The sequence below is a fragment of the Echinops telfairi genome, unplaced genomic scaffold, assembly GCF_000313985.2.
Source record: "Echinops telfairi isolate 266 unplaced genomic scaffold, ASM31398v2 ScPeMD7_7463;HRSCAF=8501, whole genome shotgun sequence".
Lineage (NCBI taxonomy): Eukaryota > Metazoa > Chordata > Mammalia > Afrosoricida > Tenrecidae > Echinops > Echinops telfairi.
Genome location: NW_022111363.1, coordinates 10,433,647 through 10,440,862, shown reverse-complemented (window position 1 = coordinate 10,440,862; position 7,216 = coordinate 10,433,647). Strand labels below are relative to the sequence as shown.

Here is a 7,216-nt window from a genome sequence, read left to right as displayed (position 1 = left end):
GCTCAGTTATTATGTGTCATCTGGTTATCTACCCAGGGTCGGGACTGTATCAGAAGCTCTTCCTAAGTATTGCTCTCAGTTCTCTGGGGGCAAGGATGGCGCCTTGTTTGCTCATTGTATTTTTCAGCACCTGCTCAGAACATAGTAAACCCAGACCCACTGGCTTTGAGTTGATTCCAACTCATAGTGACCCTAGCTAGGGTTTCTGAGGAACAGGCAGCCTCATCTTTCTCTCATGGAGCAACTAATGGGTTTGAACCACCAACCTTGTAGTTAGCACTCCAATGTTCACCTGTTAGTGGGAACTCAATAAATAATTGTGGAGTAAAAGAATATTCCATCAGATGCTTGGGTGGCCCTTTAATTAATTAATTAATTAATTTTAAACTTTTTTTGTGGATTCGGTGAAGCTTGACATAGCATATCATAGTTTGGCACTTGACAATCATCCGTGTTCTGATCTAACTCCTCCACTGCAATTCTTTCCATGTACCAGGGCTCACCTCACGTCCTTTTTGTGTTGCCTGCATCCATTTCTTCTTATTTCCTAACCCTCTGATCTTGGTCCTTGGGTAAATGTTACTCTTTTGATCCGAAAGGGCCGGCTGACGATTCTGACATGAAGCTGACGGATAGAGCCATTGTCCATCAGTCCCTACGCAATGAAAACACCTAGGTTCTTTTATTATTTTTAGCTCGATACCAACATTTTTTTCCACTCTATTCACCGCCTTTCAATGCGACCCTTTTCAGAGCAGTTGACAGTGGCAGCCGGCCACCATGTGGTCCTTCTGGTCTCCGAGTTGTAGAGACGAACGTGTGTGGGGTCTGCTAGTCCGTTGGACTCATTGTTTCCCTGTGTCTTTTGGTTTTGTCGCTCTTCTTTCCACTGGCTGGGGAGAGTCCAACAGTTGCGCTTCAGACGGCTGCTCATGAGCTTTGAAGACTTGGGGTGGCCATCTGTTCATTCAAACAGTGTTACCGAGAACAAGACACTTTTCATCTGGACAGTGGGTGGGTGTGAAGAACATACAACTGAACTAGATCTGATGATCATTGAGAGAGGATTTGAGGAACATGATGACCAGCCCGTGGTTAATGAGCTCTACTGTTAACGGAAAGGTTAGAGGGTCTTGTCTACTCAGAGATCACTCAGAAGAAAGGCTGGCGATATACTTAAAACAACATTACAAGAACAACAACAGCCACTGAAACCCACTTGAAGCATAGTTCCTCTGGCACACATGGCATTATGATGACCTAGAGGTGACTCATGGCAACCGATACTGGTCTTCAGCAAGTGAGGTGGGGGTCCCTGTATGTGGAAGAGAGTGGGAGTTTGAGATGCCGGGGAGATTGTTTCTAGAGGGAATTGCTGGAGGAGGGTAGGAAGAGACGTTTGGTCTGGACCCTGAGGACATACGACTTAGGCTTGCAGGCAAGAGGGAGATTTTAGACATTAAATTCCAAGGGGGACAAGGCCCAGAAAATGGTCAGAGAATAGTGGGAAGGTAAGCCTAGTGGACAGAAACCCACCTCAATCCAAGCCAAACTGTCATTGAGTTCATTCCAACTCACAGTGACCCTGCTAGACAAGGTAGAGGAGAACCTTAGGGTTTCTGAGCCTCATTTTTCTCCCAGGGAGTGGCTGCTGGGTTTGCACTGCCGACCTTTCACTTAGTAGTGATGGTAGTGTGAAAATGTGGTTGTGGGATTGCTGGTAGGAGACGGTGAAAGGCCTTAACTACAGCTGGAAGGTTCTCAACTATATCACCAGGCCAGAAGAGTCAAAATTCTAAGTAAAAGGGCACGGAAATACCACAGGTCTTATTTTTTATTCCCTTGGGCTGGTGGGTCCTATTTAGTTTGCTCCTTGAGTCTTGGTTGAGCACTTAATCTGCTAGTAAAATACTGAAGTTATCAAAGATGTTATCTAGCTTGGACCCACCATCAATGCTCCTGCAAGCAGCAGTCAAGAGAGAAAATGTCGCAGTGCACTGAGTAAATCTACTGCACAGGAGCTCTTTAAAGTGCTGAAGAGCAAACATGTCACTTTGAGGACTAACGTGTGCCTGACCCAAGTCAACGTATTTTTAATCGCCATCTGTGCATGTGAAAGTGGGACATTGAATAAGGAAGACTCAAGAAGAATCATTGCTTTTGAACAATGGTACTAGCGAAGAATATTGAAAGTACAATGGGCTACCAACAGAACAAACAGACCTATCTTGGCAGATGGACCGCCAGAATGCTCCTTAGAAGGGAGGATGGAGAGACTTGAACGTGTTATCAGAAGAGACTGATCTTGATGAGATGGATTGGATGGACCCAGTGGCTGCAACCAGGGTGCAAACATAATTGTGAGAATGGCTCAGGGCTGGGCAGTGTTTCCTTCTGTGGTACGTAGGGTTGCTATGGGTTAGAACAGACTCGATGTACAGAAGACCAAAATCCTCACCACTGGACCAATAAATAGGTGACATCATGATAAATGGAGGAGAGACTGACATTGCCAAGGGTTTTCTCTTGCTTGGCTCCACAATCACTGATCATGGCAGCAGCAGCAGTCAAGAGATCAAACAGTGAGGTGCATTAGGTAAGTCTGCTGCACAAGACCCCGTAAGTGCATCGAAAAACAAGGATGTTATTTTGAGGACTACAGTGCATATACCTAACACAAGCCATGGTGTCTTCAATTGCCTCCTATGCATGTCAACGTTGGACATTAGCTTAAAAAAAGACTAAAAAGAATTGACGCAGTTGAATGGTGGCGCTGGAGAAGAATACTGAAAAGTGCCCTGGACTGCGACAAGGACAGACACATCTGTCTTGGAAGAAGGACCGCCAGGGTGCTCCTTGGAGGCAAGGATGGCGAGACTTGTCTTGCACGGTGTCAGGAGAGACCAGTCCCTGGAGAAGGACATCGTGTTTGGTCAAGTAGAGGGGTAGCAAAAAGGAGCAGAGCATTCAACGAGATGGATTGACACGGCGGCTGCCACAAGGGGCTCGGGCACAGGCACAATGGTGAGGATGGTGCATGAAGGGTTTATTTCTGCTGTGCACAGGGTCATTATATGGGCTAGAATCGGCTCGATGGCACAGAAGAAGAAGAAGAAGAACAACAACAACAACAAAGCATTAAGGAGATACTACCTACATGTGGTAGGAGCCCTGGTGGGGTAGTGGATAGGCATTGGGGGGCTGCAATCCACATGAGGCAGTTTGAAACCACCAGCAGCTCCTTGGGAGAAAGATTGGGCTTTCTGCTCTCATTAACATTGACCGTCTGGGAACCCCCTAGGGAGGGTCGCTATGAGTCAGCATTGACTCAATGGCCGTGAGTTTGGTCTTTGGCATATACATGTGACATATATATATATATTTAATTGTTTTATTAGGGGCTCATACAACTCATCACAATCCATATATACATCAATTGTGTAAAGCACATTTGTACATTCATTGCATGACATACATTTATCTACCTATCTATACAAAATACACTTTAAAAAGAAGCTAACATACTTTAGCAAAAATCTAACCTTGCAGAGTTTAAAAGCACGAATAGAATGTTGAAATAGAATAGGGAGAATAAAAGGTCTAGAATGGATGTGAAGAGGGAATTTTCCAGACTCTTATTTGTGCACATTCAATTGAAAAAGATAACTCGGACAGGTTCTTTGGTGCCCAGGCCCAGCATGTAAAAATGAGACTCTTCACAAAGAAAATATTTTAACTCCAACTGGGGGGCCAAGAACAACGATGACAATAAGATAATTCGAGTGGTGCCTGGTGTGACCGCTCTGCTTACGAGAACATGAGAATTGCTCAGAAATAAATGGAATGTCCTATTGTAAAGGCCCCGATGTCGTGTCTTGTGAACATGCTTTTTCTATCACAGCAAGGTTGGGAAGCATCTGTGAATCGCCTGGAGCCCTGGGTGAATAATCAATTGGTCCTCAGTCACGGTCTGTCCAGTTGTCCTTTTGCTTTTAGTCCAACAGCAGGCTTCTGAGGGTGCTCATGTAGGGATTCTAGCCACCAACACCGTGGAGTATAAAATTCCTTGGCTGCTTTCAAACCCAATGGGCCGATCTGTTCCTCCGCACCAGCTACAGCGTTGCCACCAGGCCCCGTGACTGGGATATTTGCTGTTGGAGAACATCCGTCCTGTAGCTCGGAGGGCTTTTATTCCAGAAACCCCTGCAGGATGACGTCTGGTCTTCTCACCGACATGGGGTTTATTGTTCTTGGTGAATTCTGGCTAACGGATTTCCAGTGGCATGTTCCACAGTGCCCAAACATCAGCACCTTAAAATCTGTAGATATTACCCCAGAACCCAGTTTCTGCAGACTGTGAGCTAACCCCCTGCTATCTAATTTAGCTGCTTCTCCACTTGTTGTTCCAGTGCAAATGATTCTTCCCGACGTCCAAATTGTAGCTGTAATTTTAGATTTTCTAAGCGTTGTGAAGACGTTTCCAACCTCACGCTTATAAATTACATTTGCCGCCTCCAAAGCAATCTTCCTTAAGTTCAAATGGCATCTTGTTCTCAAAACACAGGCTACATTTCTCATGAAAATGCCCAGTGCACGTCGCTGTCTGAATGCATTGGGGCAGCTGACACACGAAGCGTCCCACGATGGCGATTCCATCCACAGGGAGAGGGGCTGCGGCAGAGCACGCGCTGAGTCACAGGCAAAGGATAAGTGGGGGCACAAGGATGATGTTGGTGTGCACCCCATCCTCTCTGAAACTCGTGCCCAGGCCCTGTTAGAAGACCCTGTTCGGATGCTTGGAAGCCGTTTTCCGGGGCTTTGTTGGTCCTGGTACCCTATTGAAAACTCTTTGTTATGAATTAACTGAAGATTGGCTTTCCATTCACAATACCCCCTTGCTTACCTATTTCCTCCCTGTGTTTCCTGTCTCCATCCCTCCTTTCCTGACCCTTCTGAACTTTGCCCTTGGGTGCATGCTGCCTTGCTGATCTCCAATGGTTGTTTATTCTAACGTGCACATGCCTGCCCTGCCCTGTTTCTTTTCAGACCTGTACTGCAACTAAGAGCCATAGTCTTGGTGGTGGTGGTTGGGGGTGGTGGGGTTGTGGGGACAGATTCAACCAGTTTTCCATCTGCTGAGTACGCCTACAGCCCCCCCACCCTTTTTTTTCTTATGATGTTGAGTTTTGGAGCATGATTTTTCTGCTACTCTACCTAGGACCTTGTAAATTGGCCCCTTTCAGAGTAGTCGTGGTGGTGGTACGCGAACCCTCTCCAGTTGCGGTCTCAGAGACTGGGTGAGTTCACACGGCCCGTTAGTCCGTTGCCGTGTTTGTTTCCACGTGTCCTCGCATTTCGTCACGCTCCTTCCCTCCAGTCCGGGAGAGACCACGAGCTGCCCCTCAGATGGCCACCGGGGAGCTTTCAAGGCCCTCGTCTCTGCGCCTGCGGGCAGGGTGTGGAACACTGTCTCTGTGGCCAGTGCTGGGCCACTGCCTGGTGTCCCCTGCGATGATGATCTCCAGCCCCCAGGCTCAGCAACTCCTTCCCTCCATATTCATGGATCTACTTGCAGCAAAGGTTTATATTTATACATGTGTGTAAATATCTAGATCTCTATTCTCGGGCCCTCCCACACCTATTCGCCTGCTCGTCTATCCGTGCCGCTCCTCGTAGGTTGGGGAAAGAAGGGCTGGGGACGACCTCACCCCTGGCGCCTTTCTCTCTTGCAACCTGTCCACGGGTGGGCTTTCACTTGTCCGTTCTCTGTCACATTTACGGTGTGAGCACTCTGGCTTCCTGGGCTGGGAAGGGTCTCTTCATGCCCTTCATTCTCCATCGCACGGATTCATTTCTCCTTGCTGAGGTGTAGGAGAACTATCTAATGACCCTCACTGCCTTCCAGTCGATGCTGCCTCCTAGTGACCCTGTCGGACGACGTAGAACTGTCCGGTGGTTTCCCAGGCGGTAACTCTCTATTGGAGTAAAAAGCCTTGTCTTTCTCCCACACAGTGACTGGTTGGTGGTTTCGAACTACTGCTCTCTCGGGTGGCAGCCCAGCACAACGGGGCTCCTCACTTTGTAATACGGAACTCCAAGTAGTTGTTCATTATACAGGCAATCCATGTCTTTCTCCAGAGTGTGGCTTGTACTTTACCCCTGTGTTGTATTTTATTGCACAAGCATTTTAAATTTTAACATGGTCACACAATCTTTTCTTTTATGGGCAGGGACTTTTGAGTCTTTAAGAAATCCTTTCCTTGGACGAGGTCTTAAAGAGATCTATCTACCTATACACACATATGAGGGGGTACCCTAAATAATATTTTTTTCAAAGCTATGTATTGAAATTGTTTTGTTTTGTTTTTTACAAAACAACCTTATCACCTTCAAAGCACTCTCCCTTACACTTAATACATTTGTCAAATCTGAGATTCCATTATTGAAAACATTTCTCAAACTCACCTGTTTGAATGGCTGACAGCACCTTCTTCATTTTTTTCTTCACTTCTCCTATGTCATCAAATCACTGTCCTTTCATGTCCCTCTGCATTCACGGAATGAAAAAGAAGTCACATGGAGTGAGATCAGGGGATTAAGGTACCTGGGGCAAGAGAAGCATGCTGGTTTTTGCCCAAAACTGACGCACTGAGATGGCTATGTGAGCAGGTACATGGTCATGGTGGCAAAACCAGTTCCTCATCTCCCACAAATCAGGCCTTTTTTTTGTGGAACACTGTTATGCAATCTTTCCAGAACCTCTAAATAGAAAGTTTGATGAAAAGTCTGACCTGGTGGAGCGAACTCCAAATGCACTATGTGTTGACATTTTTGTCCATTTGGGAAGCTGGTGGATGCCCAGAATGTGGTTTGTCATCAATGGACATTTCACCTTTTTCGAAACAAGAAAACCGCTCATGCACTTCTGTTTTTCCCGTAGTACTGTCCTTGTAAACGGTGTTCAACATCACAACCATTTCTGCGGCATTTTTCTTGAGCAGGAAACAAAATTTCACAGCCACACGCTCTTCTCTTAAATTGGCCATCACCAAAAGCAAGGTTCAAGTGAAACTGCTTTTACGAAAAAATTCACTGTGACCAGAGAGAACATTCCCAGGTGATGCCACTGTGTGCACTAACCCAGAGTGAGTTGCTGAATGCTCACCTAGTGGGGGGAAAAATATGTCCAGTCAAGGATGTACTCCGCCCAGTGCAA

General features: G+C 46.5%; 1 pseudogene; it reads right to left on the bottom strand.

The window, feature by feature from the left end:
• Positions 1–3,963: 3,963 nt before the first annotated feature.
• On the bottom strand, positions 3,964–4,613 carry LOC101642290 (annotated as a pseudogene).
• Between the last annotated feature and the right edge of the window lie 2,603 nt (positions 4,614–7,216).